The 17,549-nt window shown below is 54.9% G+C and overlaps 19 non-coding genes across 19 annotated transcripts; all 19 read right to left on the bottom strand.

Annotated features, from left to right (window-relative positions):
• Positions 1-592: 592 nt before the first annotated feature.
• On the bottom strand, positions 593-708 carry LOC138564743 (U5 spliceosomal RNA). The gene has a single exon (XR_011300676.1). It is a non-coding gene; the product is annotated as a U5 spliceosomal RNA (small nuclear RNA).
• A 799-nt stretch (positions 709-1,507) lies between these two features.
• On the bottom strand, positions 1,508-1,623 carry LOC138564742 (U5 spliceosomal RNA). Its single transcript, XR_011300675.1, has one exon. It is a non-coding gene; the product is annotated as a U5 spliceosomal RNA (small nuclear RNA).
• Positions 1,624-2,393: 770 nt separating this feature from the next.
• Positions 2,394-2,509, bottom strand: LOC138564741 (U5 spliceosomal RNA). The gene has a single exon (XR_011300674.1). It is a non-coding gene; the product is annotated as a U5 spliceosomal RNA (small nuclear RNA).
• A 770-nt stretch (positions 2,510-3,279) lies between these two features.
• On the bottom strand, positions 3,280-3,395 carry LOC138564740 (U5 spliceosomal RNA). The gene has a single exon (XR_011300673.1). It is a non-coding gene; the product is annotated as a U5 spliceosomal RNA (small nuclear RNA).
• Positions 3,396-4,211: 816 nt separating this feature from the next.
• Positions 4,212-4,327, bottom strand: LOC138564739 (U5 spliceosomal RNA). Its single transcript, XR_011300672.1, has one exon. It is a non-coding gene; the product is annotated as a U5 spliceosomal RNA (small nuclear RNA).
• Positions 4,328-5,097: 770 nt separating this feature from the next.
• On the bottom strand, positions 5,098-5,213 carry LOC138564738 (U5 spliceosomal RNA). Its single transcript, XR_011300671.1, has one exon. It is a non-coding gene; the product is annotated as a U5 spliceosomal RNA (small nuclear RNA).
• A 776-nt stretch (positions 5,214-5,989) lies between these two features.
• On the bottom strand, positions 5,990-6,105 carry LOC138564737 (U5 spliceosomal RNA). The gene has a single exon (XR_011300670.1). It is a non-coding gene; the product is annotated as a U5 spliceosomal RNA (small nuclear RNA).
• A 776-nt stretch (positions 6,106-6,881) lies between these two features.
• On the bottom strand, positions 6,882-6,997 carry LOC138564736 (U5 spliceosomal RNA). The gene has a single exon (XR_011300669.1). It is a non-coding gene; the product is annotated as a U5 spliceosomal RNA (small nuclear RNA).
• An 805-nt stretch (positions 6,998-7,802) lies between these two features.
• On the bottom strand, positions 7,803-7,918 carry LOC138564734 (U5 spliceosomal RNA). The gene has a single exon (XR_011300667.1). It is a non-coding gene; the product is annotated as a U5 spliceosomal RNA (small nuclear RNA).
• Positions 7,919-8,688: 770 nt separating this feature from the next.
• On the bottom strand, positions 8,689-8,804 carry LOC138564733 (U5 spliceosomal RNA). The gene has a single exon (XR_011300666.1). It is a non-coding gene; the product is annotated as a U5 spliceosomal RNA (small nuclear RNA).
• Positions 8,805-9,609: 805 nt separating this feature from the next.
• Positions 9,610-9,725, bottom strand: LOC138564732 (U5 spliceosomal RNA). Its single transcript, XR_011300665.1, has one exon. It is a non-coding gene; the product is annotated as a U5 spliceosomal RNA (small nuclear RNA).
• A 770-nt stretch (positions 9,726-10,495) lies between these two features.
• On the bottom strand, positions 10,496-10,611 carry LOC138564731 (U5 spliceosomal RNA). The gene has a single exon (XR_011300664.1). It is a non-coding gene; the product is annotated as a U5 spliceosomal RNA (small nuclear RNA).
• A 770-nt stretch (positions 10,612-11,381) lies between these two features.
• On the bottom strand, positions 11,382-11,497 carry LOC138564730 (U5 spliceosomal RNA). The gene has a single exon (XR_011300663.1). It is a non-coding gene; the product is annotated as a U5 spliceosomal RNA (small nuclear RNA).
• An 816-nt stretch (positions 11,498-12,313) lies between these two features.
• On the bottom strand, positions 12,314-12,429 carry LOC138564729 (U5 spliceosomal RNA). Its single transcript, XR_011300662.1, has one exon. It is a non-coding gene; the product is annotated as a U5 spliceosomal RNA (small nuclear RNA).
• A 770-nt stretch (positions 12,430-13,199) lies between these two features.
• On the bottom strand, positions 13,200-13,315 carry LOC138564728 (U5 spliceosomal RNA). The gene has a single exon (XR_011300661.1). It is a non-coding gene; the product is annotated as a U5 spliceosomal RNA (small nuclear RNA).
• A 776-nt stretch (positions 13,316-14,091) lies between these two features.
• On the bottom strand, positions 14,092-14,207 carry LOC138564727 (U5 spliceosomal RNA). Its single transcript, XR_011300660.1, has one exon. It is a non-coding gene; the product is annotated as a U5 spliceosomal RNA (small nuclear RNA).
• A 776-nt stretch (positions 14,208-14,983) lies between these two features.
• LOC138564726 (U5 spliceosomal RNA) lies at positions 14,984-15,099 on the bottom strand. Its single transcript, XR_011300659.1, has one exon. It is a non-coding gene; the product is annotated as a U5 spliceosomal RNA (small nuclear RNA).
• Positions 15,100-15,904: 805 nt separating this feature from the next.
• LOC138564725 (U5 spliceosomal RNA) lies at positions 15,905-16,020 on the bottom strand. The gene has a single exon (XR_011300658.1). It is a non-coding gene; the product is annotated as a U5 spliceosomal RNA (small nuclear RNA).
• Positions 16,021-16,790: 770 nt separating this feature from the next.
• LOC138564724 (U5 spliceosomal RNA) lies at positions 16,791-16,906 on the bottom strand. Its single transcript, XR_011300657.1, has one exon. It is a non-coding gene; the product is annotated as a U5 spliceosomal RNA (small nuclear RNA).
• Between the last annotated feature and the right edge of the window lie 643 nt (positions 16,907-17,549).

Genomic DNA, 17,549 nt, shown 5'->3' with positions numbered 1-17,549 from the left:
AAACCTGGCAGGGGATTGTGGGTATGCAAATTTCTCCAGACCGCAGGCCATGTGACATTGGCCAAAAGGCAGGCAGAGTCTGCCTTTGCCTGAGGACTCCCCTCGTTTACATAAGGTCTAGGGCTTCTGGGAGGCAGGCGTGAGATTTTCTTTTGGGCCCCAGAGATGGGGCTCCTCCCCCAGGATGTTGAAGAAGCAGCCCGCTCTCTCCTTTCTCAGGACACAGGGGTCATTTTCCGCCCTCACCCTGTCTTGCACGGGTGCTGGGCCTCCTGGGCTGCCAGCGGGCAAAGGACGGCGTTTGTCAGGCATTCGTCAGCCGATCGGGGCCCGGGCCCAAACCCCTGCCCACTGGGGCCATATCCTCCTGGATGCTAGCTTGGAGCCAGCCTCTGCTGGCTCACCAGCAGGTGGCGACAGCAGCAAGCATTAGCTAAAGGCTCCCCCCTCTGGCTACCACTGCAAGGCATCAGCCTGGCTGTGCTGCGAGGACCCCTGCAAAGGCTGACTGACAGCTGGGGGGTGCAAGCCAACAGCTGAAAAGCAGGCTTTGCGCTTTCATTTGCTCTGTTTCTTTTTAACCAGCATAGGTAACCCTGCACTTGGCAGGGCTTCAAAAAATTGAGTGAAACTCTTTAATGTTCCTCTCCACGGAAATCTTTAGTAAAAGGCGAAAGATTTATTCGGTTTGAAGAGAAACCAGAGTATGCGCTCTAGTGGCCCCGACTGCGGCCGCAAAAAATGCAACACCTCACTAGCTCAGGGTGACTTAGTGAAGCAGTGCACACGATGACGCTTTTTGAGATGAAGCGAATGGAGAATGCTATCGGGCTCCGAACCCGTGGCAGAATGACTTTATTTGCAAGCAATCCCATCCAAAGTCATGAAACCTGGCAGGGGATTGTGGGTATGCAAATTTCTCCAGACCGCAGGCCATGTGACATTGGCCAAAAGGCAGGCAGAGTCTGCCTTTGCCTGAGGACTCCCCTCGTTTACATAAGGTCTAGGGCTTCTGGGAGGCAGGCGTGAGATTTTCTTTTGGGCCCCAGAGATGGGGCTCCTACCCCAGGATGTTGAAAAAGCAGCCCGCTCTCTCCTTTCTCAGGACACAGGGGTCATTTTCCGCCCTCACCCTGTCTTGCACGGGTGCTGGGCCTCCTGGGCTGCCAGGTTCTTTTGCCCGCCAGGGCAAAGCCCGCCGGGCAAAGGACGGCGTTTGTCAGGCGTTCGTCAGCCGATCGGGGCCCGGGCCCAAACCCCTGCCCACTGGGGCCATATCCTCCTGGATGCTAGCTTGGAGCCAGCCTCTGCTGGCTCACCAGCAGGTGGCGACAGCAGCAAGCATTAGCTAAAGGCTCCCCCCTCTGGCTACCACTGCAAGGCATCAGCCTGGCTGTGCTGCGAGGACCCCTGCAAAGGCTGACTGACAGCTGGGGGGTGCAAGCCAACAGCTGAAAAGCAGGCTTTGCGCTTTCATTTGCTCTGTTTCTTTTTAACCAGCATAGGTAACCCTGCACTTGGCAGGGCTTCAAAAAATTGAGTGAAACTCTTTAATGTTCCTCTCCACGGAAATCTTTAGTAAAAGGCGAAAGATTTATTCGGTTTGAAGAGAAACCAGAGTATGCGCTCTAGTGGCCCCGACTGCGGCCGCAAAAAATGCAACACCTCACTAGCTCAGGGTGACTTAGTGAAGCAGTGCACACGATGACGCTTTTTGAGATGAAGCGAATGGAGAATGCTATCGGGCTCCGAACCCGTGGCAGAATGACTTTATTTGCAAGCAATCCCATCCAAAGTCATGAAACCTGGCAGGGGATTGTGGGTATGCAAATTTCTCCAGACCGCAGGCCATGTGACATTGGCCAAAAGGCAGGCAGAGTCTGCCTTTACCTGAGGACTCCCCTCGTTTACATAAGGTCTAGGGCTTCTGGGAGGCAGGCGTGAGATTTTCTTTTGGGCCCCAGAGATGGGGCTCCTCCCCCAGGATGTTGAAGAAGCAGCCCGCTCTCTCCTTTCTCAGGACACAGGGGTCATTTTCCGCCCTCACCCTGTCTTGCACGGGTGCTGGGCCTCCTGGGCTGCCAGCGGGCAAAGGACGGCGTTTGTCAGGCGTTCGTCAGCCGATCGGGGCCCGGGCCCAAACCCCTGCCCACTGGGGCCATATCCTCCTGGATGCTAGCTTGGAGCCAGCCTCTGCTGGCTCACCAGCAGGTGGCGACAGCAGCAAGCATTAGCTAAAGGCTCCCCCCTCTGGCTACCACTGCAAGGCATCAGCCTGGCTGTGCTGCGAGGACCCCTGCAAAGGCTGACTGACAGCTGGGGGGTGCAAGCCAACAGCTGAAAAGCAGGCTTTGCGCTTTCATTTGCTCTGTTTCTTTTTAACCAGCATAGGTAACCCTGCACTTGGCAGGGCTTCAAAAAATTGAGTGAAACTCTTTAATGTTCCTCTCCACGGAAATCTTTAGTAAAAGGCGAAAGATTTATTCGGTTTGAAGAGAAACCAGAGTATGCGCTCTAGTGGCCCCGACTGCGGCCGCAAAAAATGCAACACCTCACTAGCTCAGGGTGACTTAGTGAAGCAGTGCACACGATGACGCTTTTTGAGATGAAGCGAATGGAGAATGCTATCGGGCTCCGAACCCGTGGCAGAATGACTTTATTTGCAAGCAATCCCATCCAAAGTCATGAAACCTGGCAGGGGATTGTGGGTATGCAAATTTCTCCAGACCGCAGGCCATGTGACATTGGCCAAAAGGCAGGCAGAGTCTGCCTTTGCCTGAGGACTCCCCTCGTTTACATAAGGTCTAGGGCTTCTGGGAGGCAGGCGTGAGATTTTCTTTTGGGCCCCAGAGATGGGGCTCCTCCCCCAGGATGTTGAAGAAGCAGCCCGCTCTCTCCTTTCTCAGGACACAGGGGTCATTTTCCGCCCTCACCCTGTCTTGCACGGGTGCTGGGCCTCCTGGGCTGCCAGCGGGCAAAGGACGGCGTTTGTCAGGCGTTCGTCAGCCGATCGGGGCCCGGGCCCAAACCCCTGCCCACTGGGGCCATATCCTCCTGGATGCTAGCTTGGAGCCAGCCTCTGCTGGCTCACCAGCAGGTGGCGACAGCAGCAAGCATTAGCTAAAGGCTCCCCCCTCTGGCTACCACTGCAAGGCATCAGCCTGGCTGTGCTGCGAGGACCCCTGCAAAGGCTGACTGACAGCTGGGGGGTGCAAGCCAACAGCTGAAAAGCAGGCTTTGCGCTTTCATTTGCTCTGTTTCTTTTTAACCAGCATAGGTAACCCTGCACTTGGCAGGGCTTCAAAAAATTGAGTGAAACTCTTTAATGTTCCTCTCCACGGAAATCTTTAGTAAAAGGCGAAAGATTTATTCGGTTTGAAGAGAAACCAGAGTATGCGCTCTAGTGGCCCCGACTGCGGCCGCAAAAAATGCAACACCTCACTAGCTCAGGGTGACTTAGTGAAGCAGTGCACACGATGACGCTTTTTGAGATGAAGCGAATGGAGAATGCTATCGGGCTCCGAACCCGTGGCAGAATGACTTTATTTGCAAGCAATCCCATCCAAAGTCATGAAACCTGGCAGGGGATTGTGGGTATGCAAATTTCTCCAGACCGCAGGCCATGTGACATTGGCCAAAAGGCAGGCAGAGTCTGCCTTTGCCTGAGGACTCCCCTCGTTTACATAAGGTCTAGGGCTTCTGGGAGGCAGGCGTGAGATTTTCTTTTGGGCCCCAGAGATGGGGCTCCTCCCCCAGGATGTTGAAAAAGCAGCCCGCTCTCTCCTTTCTCAGGACACAGGGGTCATTTTCCGCCCTCACCCTGTCTTGCACGGGTGCTGGGCCTCCTGGGCTGCCAGGTTCTTTTGCCCGCCAGGGCAAAGCCCGCCGGGCAAAGGACGGCGTTTGTCAGGCGTTTGTCAGGCGTTTGTCAGCCGATCGGGGCCCGGGCCCAAACCCCTGCCCACTGGGGCCATATCCTCCTGGATGCTAGCTTGGAGCCAGCCTCTGCTGGCTCACCAGCAGGTGGCGACAGCAGCAAGCATTAGCTAAAGGCTCCCCCCTCTGGCTACCACTGCAAGGTATCAGCCTGGCTGTGCTGCGAGGACCCCTGCAAAGGCTGACTGACAGCTGGGGGGTGCAAGCCAACAGCTGAAAAGCAGGCTTTGCGCTTTCATTTGCTCTGTTTCTTTTTTTTTTTAACCAGCATAGGTAACCCTGCACTTGGCAGGGCTTCAAAAAATTGAGTGAAACTCTTTAATGTTCCTCTCCACGGAAATCTTTAGTAAAAGGCGAAAGATTTATTCGGTTTGAAGAGAAACCAGAGTATGCGCTCTAGTGGCCCCGACTGCGGCCGCAAAAAATGCAACACCTCACTAGCTCAGGGTGACTTAGTGAAGCAGTGCACACGATGACGCTTTTTGAGATGAAGCGAATGGAGAATGCTATCGGGCTCCGAACCCGTGGCAGAATGACTTTATTTGCAAGCAATCCCATCCAAAGTCATGAAACCTGGCAGGGGATTGTGGGTATGCAAATTTCTCCAGACCGCAGGCCATGTGACATTGGCCAAAAGGCAGGCAGAGTCTGCCTTTGCCTGAGGACTCCCCTCGTTTACATAAGGTCTAGGGCTTCTGGGAGGCAGGCGTGAGATTTTCTTTTGGGCCCCAGAGATGGGGCTCCTCCCCCAGGATGTTGAAGAAGCAGCCCGCTCTCTCCTTTCTCAGGACACAGGGGTCATTTTCCGCCCTCACCCTGTCTTGCACGGGTGCTGGGCCTCCTGGGCTGCCAGCGGGCAAAGGACGGCGTTTGTCAGGCGTTCGTCAGCCGATCGGGGCCCGGGCCCAAACCCCTGCCCACTGGGGCCATATCCTCCTGGATGCTAGCTTGGAGCCAGCCTCTGCTGGCTCACCAGCAGGTGGCGACAGCAGCAAGCATTAGCTAAAGGCTCCCCCCTCTGGCTACCACTGCAAGGCATCAGCCTGGCTGTGCTGCGAGGACCCCTGCAAAGGCTGACTGACAGCTGGGGGGTGCAAGCCAACAGCTGAAAAGCAGGCTTTGCGCTTTCATTTGCTCTGTTTCTTTTTAACCAGCATAGGTAACCCTGCACTTGGCAGGGCTTCAAAAAATTGAGTGAAACTCTTTAATGTTCCTCTCCACGGAAATCTTTAGTAAAAGGCGAAAGATTTATTCGGTTTGAAGAGAAACCAGAGTATGCGCTCTAGTGGCCCCGACTGCGGCCGCAAAAAATGCAACACCTCACTAGCTCAGGGTGACTTAGTGAAGCAGTGCACACGATGACGCTTTTTGAGATGAAGCGAATGGAGAATGCTATCGGGCTCCGAACCCGTGGCAGAATGACTTTATTTGCAAGCAATCCCATCCAAAGTCATGAAACCTGGCAGGGGATTGTGGGTATGCAAATTTCTCCAGACCGCAGGCCATGTGACATTGGCCAAAAGGCAGGCAGAGTCTGCCTTTGCCTGAGGACTCCCCTCGTTTACATAAGGTCTAGGGCTTCTGGGAGGCAGGCGTGAGATTTTCTTTTGGGCCCCAGAGATGGGGCTCCTCCCCCAGGATGTTGAAGAAGCAGCCCGCTCTCTCCTTTCTCAGGACACAGGGGTCATTTTCCGCCCTCACCCTGTCTTGCACGGGTGCTGGGCCTCCTGGGCTGCCAGCGGGCAAAGGACGGCGTTTGTCAGGCGTTCGTCAGCCGATCGGGGCCCGGGCCCAAACCCCTGCCCACTGGGGCCATATCCTCCTGGATGCTAGCTTGGAGCCAGCCTCTGCTGGCTCACCAGCAGGTGGCGACAGCAGCAAGCATTAGCTAAAGGCTCCCCCCTCTGGCTACCACTGCAAGGCATCAGCCTGGCTGTGCTGCGAGGACCCCTGCAAAGGCTGACTGACAGCTGGGGGGTGCAAGCCAACAGCTGAAAAGCAGGCTTTGCGCTTTCATTTGCTCTGTTTCTTTTTTTTTTTAACCAGCATAGGTAACCCTGCACTTGGCAGGGCTTCAAAAAATTGAGTGAAACTCTTTAATGTTCCTCTCCACGGAAATCTTTAGTAAAAGGCGAAAGATTTATTCGGTTTGAAGAGAAACCAGAGTATGCGCTCTAGTGGCCCCGACTGCGGCCGCAAAAAATGCAACACCTCACTAGCTCAGGGTGACTTAGTGAAGCAGTGCACACGATGACGCTTTTTGAGATGAAGCGAATGGAGAATGCTATCGGGCTCCGAACCCATGGCAGAATGACTTTATTTGCAAGCAATCCCATCCAAAGTCATGAAACCTGGCAGGGGATTGTGGGTATGCAAATTTCTCCAGACCGCAGGCCATGTGACATTGGCCAAAAGGCAGGCAGAGTCTGCCTTTGCCTGAGGACTCCCCTCGTTTACATAAGGTCTAGGGCTTCTGGGAGGCAGGCGTGAGATTTTCTTTTGGGCCCCAGAGATGGGGCTCCTCCCCCAGGATGTTGAAGAAGCAGCCCGCTCTCTCCTTTCTCAGGACACAGGGGTCATTTTCCGCCCTCACCCTGTCTTGCACGGGTGCTGGGCCTCCTGGGCTGCCAGCGGGCAAAGGACGGCGTTTGTCAGGCGTTCGTCAGCCGATCGGGGCCCGGGCCCAAACCCCTGCCCACTGGGGCCATATCCTCCTGGATGCTAGCTTGGTGCCAGCCTCTGCTGGCTCACCAGCAGGTGGCAACAGCAGCAAGCATTAGCTAAAGGCTCCCCCCTCTGGCTACCACTGCAAGGCATCAGCCTGGCTGTGCTGCGAGGACCCCTGCAAAGGCTGACTGACAGCTGGGGGGTGCAAGCCAACAGCTGAAAAGCAGGCTTTGCGCTTTCATTTGCTCTGTTTCTTTTTTTTTTTAACCAGCATAGGTAACCCTGCACTTGGCAGGGCTTCAAAAAATTGAGTGAAACTCTTTAATGTTCCTCTCCACGGAAATCTTTAGTAAAAGGCGAAAGATTTATTCGGTTTGAAGAGAAACCAGAGTATGCGCTCTAGTGGCCCCGACTGCGGCCGCAAAAAATGCAACACCTCACTAGCTCAGGGTGACTTAGTGAAGCAGTGCACACGATGACGCTTTTTGAGATGAAGCGAATGGAGAATGCTATCGGGCTCCGAACCCGTGGCAGAATGACTTTATTTGCAAGCAATCCCATCCAAAGTCATGAAACCTGGCAGGGGATTGTGGGTATGCAAATTTCTCCAGACCGCAGGCCATGTGACATTGGCCAAAAGGCAGGCAGAGTCTGCCTTTGCCTGAGGACTCCCCTCGTTTACATAAGGTCTAGGGCTTCTGGGAGGCAGGCGTGAGATTTTCTTTTGGGCCCCAGAGATGGGGCTCCTCCCCCAGGATGTTGAAAAAGCAGCCCGCTCTCTCCTTTCTCAGGACACAGGGGTCATTTTCCGCCCTCACCCTGTCTTGCACGGGTGCTGGGCCTCCTGGGCTGCCAGGTTCTTTTGCCCGCCAGGGCAAAGCCCGCCGGGCAAAGGACGGCGTTTGTCAGGCGTTTGTCAGCCGATCGGGGCCCGGGCCCAAACCCCTGCCCACTGGGGCCATATCCTCCTGGATGCTAGCTTGGAGCCAGCCTCTGCTGGCTCACCAGCAGGTGGCGACAGCAGCAAGCATTAGCTAAAGGCTCCCCCCTCTGGCTACCACTGCAAGGCATCAGCCTGGCTGTGCTGCGAGGACCCCTGCAAAGGCTGACTGACAGCTGGGGGGTGCAAGCCAACAGCTGAAAAGCAGGCTTTGCGCTTTCATTTGCTCTGTTTCTTTTTTTTTTTAACCAGCATAGGTAACCCTGCACTTGGCAGGGCTTCAAAAAATTGAGTGAAACTCTTTAATGTTCCTCTCCACGGAAATCTTTAGTAAAAGGCGAAAGATTTATTCGGTTTGAAGAGAAACCAGAGTATGCGCTCTAGTGGCCCCGACTGCGGCCGCAAAAAATGCAACACCTCACTAGCTCAGGGTGACTTAGTGAAGCAGTGCACACGATGACGCTTTTTGAGATGAAGCGAATGGAGAATGCTATCGGGCTCCGAACCCGTGGCAGAATGACTTTATTTGCAAGCAATCCCATCCAAAGTCATGAAACCTGGCAGGGGATTGTGGGTATGCAAATTTCTCCAGACCGCAGGCCATGTGACATTGGCCAAAAGGCAGGCAGAGTCTGCCTTTGCCTGAGGACTCCCCTCGTTTACATAAGGTCTAGGGCTTCTGGGAGGCAGGCGTGAGATTTTCTTTTGGGCCCCAGAGATGGGGCTCCTCCCCCAGGATGTTGAAGAAGCAGCCCGCTCTCTCCTTTCTCAGGACACAGGGGTCATTTTCCGCCCTCACCCTGTCTTGCACGGGTGCTGGGCCTCCTGGGCTGCCAGCGGGCAAAGGACGGCGTTTGTCAGGCGTTCGTCAGCCGATCGGGGCCCGGGCCCAAACCCCTGCCCACTGGGGCCATATCCTCCTGGATGCTAGCTTGGAGCCAGCCTCTGCTGGCTCACCAGCAGGTGGCGACAGCAGCAAGCATTAGCTAAAGGCTCCCCCCTCTGGCTACCACTGCAAGGCATCAGCCTGGCTGTGCTGCGAGGACCCCTGCAAAGGCTGACTGACAGCTGGGGGGTGCAAGCCAACAGCTGAAAAGCAGGCTTTGCGCTTTCATTTGCTCTGTTTCTTTTTAACCAGCATAGGTAACCCTGCACTTGGCAGGGCTTCAAAAAATTGAGTGAAACTCTTTAATGTTCCTCTCCACGGAAATCTTTAGTAAAAGGCGAAAGATTTATTCGGTTTGAAGAGAAACCAGAGTATGCGCTCTAGTGGCCCCGACTGCGGCCGCAAAAAATGCAACACCTCACTAGCTCAGGGTGACTTAGTGAAGCAGTGCACACGATGACGCTTTTTGAGATGAAGCGAATGGAGAATGCTATCGGGCTCCGAACCCGTGGCAGAATGACTTTATTTGCAAGCAATCCCATCCAAAGTCATGAAACCTGGCAGGGGATTGTGGGTATGCAAATTTCTCCAGACCGCAGGCCATGTGACATTGGCCAAAAGGCAGGCAGAGTCTGCCTTTGCCTGAGGACTCCCCTCGTTTACATAAGGTCTAGGGCTTCTGGGAGGCAGGCGTGAGATTTTCTTTTGGGCCCCAGAGATGGGGCTCCTCCCCCAGGATGTTGAAAAAGCAGCCCGCTCTCTCCTTTCTCAGGACACAGGGGTCATTTTCCGCCCTCACCCTGTCTTGCACGGGTGCTGGGCCTCCTGGGCTGCCAGGTTCTTTTGCCCGCCAGGGCAAAGCCCGCCGGGCAAAGGACGGCGTTTGTCAGGCGTTTGTCAGCCGATCGGGGCCCGGGCCCAAACCCCTGCCCACTGGGGCCATATCCTCCTGGATGCTAGCTTGGAGCCAGCCTCTGCTGGCTCACCAGCAGGTGGCGACAGCAGCAAGCATTAGCTAAAGGCTCCCCCCTCTGGCTACCACTGCAAGGCATCAGCCTGGCTGTGCTGCGAGGACCCCTGCAAAGGCTGACTGACAGCTGGGGGGTGCAAGCCAACAGCTGAAAAGCAGGCTTTGGGCTTTCATTTGCTCTGTTTCTTTTTTTTTTTAACCAGCATAGGTAACCCTGCACTTGGCAGGGCTTCAAAAAATTGAGTGAAACTCTTTAATGTTCCTCTCCACGGAAATCTTTAGTAAAAGGCGAAAGATTTATTCGGTTTGAAGAGAAACCAGAGTATGCGCTCTAGTGGCCCCGACTGCGGCCGCAAAAAATGCAACACCTCACTAGCTCAGGGTGACTTAGTGAAGCAGTGCACACGATGACGCTTTTTGAGATGAAGCGAATGGAGAATGCTATCGGGCTCCGAACCCGTGGCAGAATGACTTTATTTGCAAGCAATCCCATCCAAAGTCATGAAACCTGGCAGGGGATTGTGGGTATGCAAATTTCTCCAGACCGCAGGCCATGTGACATTGGCCAAAAGGCAGGCAGAGTCTGCCTTTACCTGAGGACTCCCCTCGTTTACATAAGGTCTAGGGCTTCTGGGAGGCAGGCGTGAGATTTTCTTTTGGGCCCCAGAGATGGGGCTCCTCCCCCAGGATGTTGAAGAAGCAGCCCGCTCTCTCCTTTCTCAGGACACAGGGGTCATTTTCCGCCCTCACCCTGTCTTGCACGGGTGCTGGGCCTCCTGGGCTGCCAGCGGGCAAAGGACGGCGTTTGTCAGGCGTTCGTCAGCCGATCGGGGCCCGGGCCCAAACCCCTGCCCACTGGGGCCATATCCTCCTGGATGCTAGCTTGGAGCCAGCCTCTGCTGGCTCACCAGCAGGTGGCGACAGCAGCAAGCATTAGCTAAAGGCTCCCCCCTCTGGCTACCACTGCAAGGCATCAGCCTGGCTGTGCTGCGAGGACCCCTGCAAAGGCTGACTGACAGCTGGGGGGTGCAAGCCAACAGCTGAAAAGCAGGCTTTGCGCTTTCATTTGCTCTGTTTCTTTTTAACCAGCATAGGTAACCCTGCACTTGGCAGGGCTTCAAAAAATTGAGTGAAACTCTTTAATGTTCCTCTCCACGGAAATCTTTAGTAAAAGGCGAAAGATTTATTCGGTTTGAAGAGAAACCAGAGTATGCGCTCTAGTGGCCCCGACTGCGGCCGCAAAAAATGCAACACCTCACTAGCTCAGGGTGACTTAGTGAAGCAGTGCACACGATGACGCTTTTTGAGATGAAGCGAATGGAGAATGCTATCGGGCTCCGAACCCGTGGCAGAATGACTTTATTTGCAAGCAATCCCATCCAAAGTCATGAAACCTGGCAGGGGATTGTGGGTATGCAAATTTCTCCAGACCGCAGGCCATGTGACATTGGCCAAAAGGCAGGCAGAGTCTGCCTTTGCCTGAGGACTCCCCTCGTTTACATAAGGTCTAGGGCTTCTGGGAGGCAGGCGTGAGATTTTCTTTTGGGCCCCAGAGATGGGGCTCCTCCCCCAGGATGTTGAAGAAGCAGCCCGCTCTCTCCTTTCTCAGGACACAGGGGTCATTTTCCGCCCTCACCCTGTCTTGCACGGGTGCTGGGCCTCCTGGGCTGCCAGCGGGCAAAGGACGGCGTTTGTCAGGCGTTCGTCAGCCGATCGGGGCCCGGGCCCAAACCCCTGCCCACTGGGGCCATATCCTCCTGGATGCTAGCTTGGAGCCAGCCTCTGCTGGCTCACCAGCAGGTGGCGACAGCAGCAAGCATTAGCTAAAGGCTCCCCCCTCTGGCTACCACTGCAAGGCATCAGCCTGGCTGTGCTGCGAGGACCCCTGCAAAGGCTGACTGACAGCTGGGGGGTGCAAGCCAACAGCTGAAAAGCAGGCTTTGCGCTTTCATTTGCTCTGTTTCTTTTTAACCAGCATAGGTAACCCTGCACTTGGCAGGGCTTCAAAAAATTGAGTGAAACTCTTTAATGTTCCTCTCCACGGAAATCTTTAGTAAAAGGCGAAAGATTTATTCGGTTTGAAGAGAAACCAGAGTATGCGCTCTAGTGGCCCCGACTGCGGCCGCAAAAAATGCAACACCTCACTAGCTCAGGGTGACTTAGTGAAGCAGTGCACACGATGACGCTTTTTGAGATGAAGCGAATGGAGAATGCTATCGGGCTCCGAACCCGTGGCAGAATGACTTTATTTGCAAGCAATCCCATCCAAAGTCATGAAACCTGGCAGGGGATTGTGGGTATGCAAATTTCTCCAGACCGCAGGCCATGTGACATTGGCCAAAAGGCAGGCAGAGTCTGCCTTTGCCTGAGGACTCCCCTCGTTTACATAAGGTCTAGGGCTTCTGGGAGGCAGGCGTGAGATTTTCTTTTGGGCCCCAGAGATGGGGCTCCTCCCCCAGGATGTTGAAAAAGCAGCCCGCTCTCTCCTTTCTCAGGACACAGGGGTCATTTTCCGCCCTCACCCTGTCTTGCACGGGTGCTGGGCCTCCTGGGCTGCCAGGTTCTTTTGCCCGCCAGGGCAAAGCCCGCCGGGCAAAGGACGGCGTTTGTCAGGCGTTTGTCAGGCGTTTGTCAGCCGATCGGGGCCCGGGCCCAAACCCCTGCCCACTGGGGCCATATCCTCCTGGATGCTAGCTTGGAGCCAGCCTCTGCTGGCTCACCAGCAGGTGGCGACAGCAGCAAGCATTAGCTAAAGGCTCCCCCCTCTGGCTACCACTGCAAGGTATCAGCCTGGCTGTGCTGCGAGGACCCCTGCAAAGGCTGACTGACAGCTGGGGGGTGCAAGCCAACAGCTGAAAAGCAGGCTTTGCGCTTTCATTTGCTCTGTTTCTTTTTTTTTTTAACCAGCATAGGTAACCCTGCACTTGGCAGGGCTTCAAAAAATTGAGTGAAACTCTTTAATGTTCCTCTCCACGGAAATCTTTAGTAAAAGGCGAAAGATTTATTCGGTTTGAAGAGAAACCAGAGTATGCGCTCTAGTGGCCCCGACTGCGGCCGCAAAAAATGCAACACCTCACTAGCTCAGGGTGACTTAGTGAAGCAGTGCACACGATGACGCTTTTTGAGATGAAGCGAATGGAGAATGCTATCGGGCTCCGAACCCGTGGCAGAATGACTTTATTTGCAAGCAATCCCATCCAAAGTCATGAAACCTGGCAGGGGATTGTGGGTATGCAAATTTCTCCAGACCGCAGGCCATGTGACATTGGCCAAAAGGCAGGCAGAGTCTGCCTTTGCCTGAGGACTCCCCTCGTTTACATAAGGTCTAGGGCTTCTGGGAGGCAGGCGTGAGATTTTCTTTTGGGCCCCAGAGATGGGGCTCCTCCCCCAGGATGTTGAAGAAGCAGCCCGCTCTCTCCTTTCTCAGGACACAGGGGTCATTTTCCGCCCTCACCCTGTCTTGCACGGGTGCTGGGCCTCCTGGGCTGCCAGCGGGCAAAGGACGGCGTTTGTCAGGCGTTCGTCAGCCGATCGGGGCCCGGGCCCAAACCCCTGCCCACTGGGGCCATATCCTCCTGGATGCTAGCTTGGAGCCAGCCTCTGCTGGCTCACCAGCAGGTGGCGACAGCAGCAAGCATTAGCTAAAGGCTCCCCCCTCTGGCTACCACTGCAAGGCATCAGCCTGGCTGTGCTGCGAGGACCCCTGCAAAGGCTGACTGACAGCTGGGGGGTGCAAGCCAACAGCTGAAAAGCAGGCTTTGCGCTTTCATTTGCTCTGTTTCTTTTTAACCAGCATAGGTAACCCTGCACTTGGCAGGGCTTCAAAAAATTGAGTGAAACTCTTTAATGTTCCTCTCCACGGAAATCTTTAGTAAAAGGCGAAAGATTTATTCGGTTTGAAGAGAAACCAGAGTATGCGCTCTAGTGGCCCCGACTGCGGCCGCAAAAAATGCAACACCTCACTAGCTCAGGGTGACTTAGTGAAGCAGTGCACACGATGACGCTTTTTGAGATGAAGCGAATGGAGAATGCTATCGGGCTCCGAACCCGTGGCAGAATGACTTTATTTGCAAGCAATCCCATCCAAAGTCATGAAACCTGGCGGGGGATTGTGGGTATGCAAATTTCTCCAGACCGCAGGCCATGTGACATTGGCCAAAAGGCAGGCAGAGTCTGCCTTTGCCTGAGGACTCCCCTCGTTTACATAAGGTCTAGGGCTTCTGGGAGGCAGGCGTGAGATTTTCTTTTGGGCCCCAGAGATGGGGCTCCTCCCCCAGGATGTTGAAGAAGCAGCCCGCTCTCTCCTTTCTCAGGACACAGGGGTCATTTTCCGCCCTCACCCTGTCTTGCACGGGTGCTGGGCCTCCTGGGCTGCCAGCGGGCAAAGGACGGCGTTTGTCAGGCGTTCGTCAGCCGATCGGGGCCCGGGCCCAAACCCCTGCCCACTGGGGCCATATCCTCCTGGATGCTAGCTTGGAGCCAGCCTCTGCTGGCTCACCAGCAGGTGGCGACAGCAGCAAGCATTAGCTAAAGGCTCCCCCCTCTGGCTACCACTGCAAGGCATCAGCCTGGCTGTGCTGCGAGGACCCCTGCAAAGGCTGACTGACAGCTGGGGGGTGCAAGCCAACAGCTGAAAAGCAGGCTTTGCGCTTTCATTTGCTCTGTTTCTTTTTTTTTTTAACCAGCATAGGTAACCCTGCACTTGGCAGGGCTTCAAAAAATTGAGTGAAACTCTTTAATGTTCCTCTCCACGGAAATCTTTAGTAAAAGGCGAAAGATTTATTCGGTTTGAAGAGAAACCAGAGTATGCGCTCTAGTGGCCCCGACTGCGGCCGCAAAAAATGCAACACCTCACTAGCTCAGGGTGACTTAGTGAAGCAGTGCACACGATGACGCTTTTTGAGATGAAGCGAATGGAGAATGCTATCGGGCTCCGAACCCATGGCAGAATGACTTTATTTGCAAGCAATCCCATCCAAAGTCATGAAACCTGGCAGGGGATTGTGGGTATGCAAATTTCTCCAGACCGCAGGCCATGTGACATTGGCCAAAAGGCAGGCAGAGTCTGCCTTTGCCTGAGGACTCCCCTCGTTTACATAAGGTCTAGGGCTTCTGGGAGGCAGGCGTGAGATTTCCTTTTGGGCCCCAGAGATGGGGCTCCTCCCCCAGGATGTTGAAGAAGCAGCCCGCTCTCTCCTTTCTCAGGACACAGGGGTCATTTTCCGCCCTCACCCTGTCTTGCACGGGTGCTGGGCCTCCTGGGCTGCCAGCGGGCAAAGGACGGCGTTTGTCAGGCGTTCGTCAGCCGATCGGGGCCCGGGCCCAAACCCCTGCCCACTGGGGCCATATCCTCCTGGATGCTAGCTTGGTGCCAGCCTCTGCTGGCTCACCAGCAGGTGGCAACAGCAGCAAGCATTAGCTAAAGGCTCCCCCCTCTGGCTACCACTGCAAGGCATCAGCCTGGCTGTGCTGCGAGGACCCCTGCAAAGGCTGACTGACAGCTGGGGGGTGCAAGCCAACAGCTGAAAAGCAGGCTTTGCGCTTTCATTTGCTCTGTTTCTTTTTTTTTTTAACCAGCATAGGTAACCCTGCACTTGGCAGGGCTTCAAAAAATTGAGTGAAACTCTTTAATGTTCCTCTCCACGGAAATCTTTAGTAAAAGGCGAAAGATTTATTCGGTTTGAAGAGAAACCAGAGTATGCGCTCTAGTGGCCCCGACTGCGGCCGCAAAAAATGCAACACCTCACTAGCTCAGGGTGACTTAGTGAAGCAGTGCACACGATGACGCTTTTTGAGATGAAGCGAATGGAGAATGCTATCGGGCTCCGAACCCGTGGCAGAATGACTTTATTTGCAAGCAATCCCATCCAAAGTCATGAAACCTGGCAGGGGATTGTGGGTATGCAAATTTCTCCAGACCGCAGGCCATGTGACATTGGCCAAAAGGCAGGCAGAGTCTGCCTTTGCCTGAGGACTCCCCTCGTTTACATAAGGTCTAGGGCTTCTGGGAGGCAGGCGTGAGATTTTCTTTTGGGCCCCAGAGATGGGGCTCCTCCCCCAGGATGTTGAAAAAGCAGCCCGCTCTCTCCTTTCTCAGGACACAGGGGTCATTTTCCGCCCTCACCCTGTCTTGCACGGGTGCTGGGCCTCCTGGGCTGCCAGGTTCTTTTGCCCGCCAGGGCAAAGCCCGCCGGGCAAAGGACGGCGTTTGTCAGGCGTTTGTCAGCCGATCGGGGCCCGGGCCCAAACCCCTGCCCACTGGGGCCATATCCTCCTGGATGCTAGCTTGGAGCCAGCCTCTGCTGGCTCACCAGCAGGTGGCGACAGCAGCAAGCATTAGCTAAAGGCTCCCCCCTCTGGCTACCACTGCAAGGCATCAGCCTGGCTGTGCTGCGAGGACCCCTGCAAAGGCTGACTGACAGCTGGGGGGTGCAAGCCAACAGCTGAAAAGCAGGCTTTGCGCTTTCATTTGCTCTGTTTCTTTTTTTTTTTAACCAGCATAGGTAACCCTGCACTTGGCAGGGCTTCAAAAAATTGAGTGAAACTCTTTAATGTTCCTCTCCACGGAAATCTTTAGTAAAAGGCGAAAGATTTATTCGGTTTGAAGAGAAACCAGAGTATGCGCTCTAGTGGCCCCGACTGCGGCCGCAAAAAATGCAACACCTCACTAGCTCAGGGTGACTTAGTGAAGCAGTGCACACGATGACGCTTTTTGAGATGAAGCGAATGGAGAATGCTATCGGGCTCCGAACCCGTGGCAGAATGACTTTATTTGCAAGCAATCCCATCCAAAGTCATGAAACCTGGCAGGGGATTGTGGGTATGCAAATTTCTCCAGACCGCAGGCCATGTGACATTGGCCAAAAGGCAGGCAGAGTCTGCCTTTGCCTGAGGACTCCCCTCGTTTACATAAGGTCTAGGGCTTCTGGGAGGCAGGCGTGAGATTTTCTTTTGGGCCCCAGAGATGGGGCTCCTCCCCCAGGATGTTGAAGAAGCAGCCCGCTCTCTCCTTTCTCAGGACACAGGGGTCATTTTCCGCCCTCACCCTGTCTTGCACGGGTGCTGGGCCTCCTGGGCTGCCAGCGGGCAAAGGACGGCGTTTGTCAGGCGTTCGTCAGCCGATCGGGGCCCGGGCCCAAACCCCTGCCCACTGGGGCCATATCCTCCTGGATGCTAGCTTGGAGCCAGCCTCTGCTGGCTCACCAGCAGGTGGCGACAGCAGCAAGCATTAGCTAAAGGCTCCCCCCTCTGGCTACCACTGCAAGGCATCAGCCTGGCTGTGCTGCGAGGACCCCTGCAAAGGCTGACTGACAGCTGGGGGGTGCAAGCCAACAGCTGAAAAGCAGGCTTTGCGCTTTCATTTGCTCTGTTTCTTTTTAACCAGCATAGGTAACCCTGCACTTGGCAGGGCTTCAAAAAATTGAGTGAAACTCTTTAATGTTCCTCTCCACGGAAATCTTTAGTAAAAGGCGAAAGATTTATTCGGTTTGAAGAGAAACCAGAGTATGCGCTCTAGTGGCCCCGACTGCGGCCGCAAAAAATGCAACACCTCACTAGCTCAGGGTGACTTAGTGAAGCAGTGCACACGATGACGCTTTTTGAGATGAAGCGAATGGAGAATGCTATCGGGCTCCGAACCCGTGGCAGAATGACTTTATTTGCAAGCAATCCCATCCAAAGTCATGAAACCTGGCAGGGGATTGTGGGTATGCAAATTTCTCCAGACCGCAGGCCATGTGACATTGGCCAAAAGGCAGGCAGAGTCTGCCTTTGCCTGAGGACTCCCCTCGTTTACATAAGGTCTAGGGCTTCTGGGAGGCAGGCGTGAGATTTTCTTTTGGGCCCCAGAGATGGGGCTCCTCCCCCAGGATGTTGAAAAAGCAGCCCGCTCTCTCCTTTCTCAGGACACAGGGGTCATTTTCCGCCCTCACCCTGTCTTGCACGGGTGCTGGGCCTCCTGGGCTGCCAGGTTCTTTTGCCCGCCAGGGCAAAGCCCGCCGGGCAAAGGACGGCGTTTGTCAGGCGTTTGTCAGCCGATCGGGGCCCGGGCCCAAACCCCTGCCCACTGGGGCCATATCCTCCTGGATGCTAGCTTGGAGCCAGCCTCTGCTGGCTCACCAGCAGGTGGCGACAGCAGCAAGCATTAGCTA

Source organism: Ambystoma mexicanum, chromosome 1q (assembly GCF_040938575.1).
Source record: "Ambystoma mexicanum isolate Mex_15411 chromosome 1q, UKY_AmexF1_1, whole genome shotgun sequence".
Lineage (NCBI taxonomy): Eukaryota > Metazoa > Chordata > Amphibia > Caudata > Ambystomatidae > Ambystoma > Ambystoma mexicanum.
The sequence above is the reverse complement of the archived record's forward strand: the minus strand, read 5'-3'. Positions and strand labels throughout refer to the sequence as shown.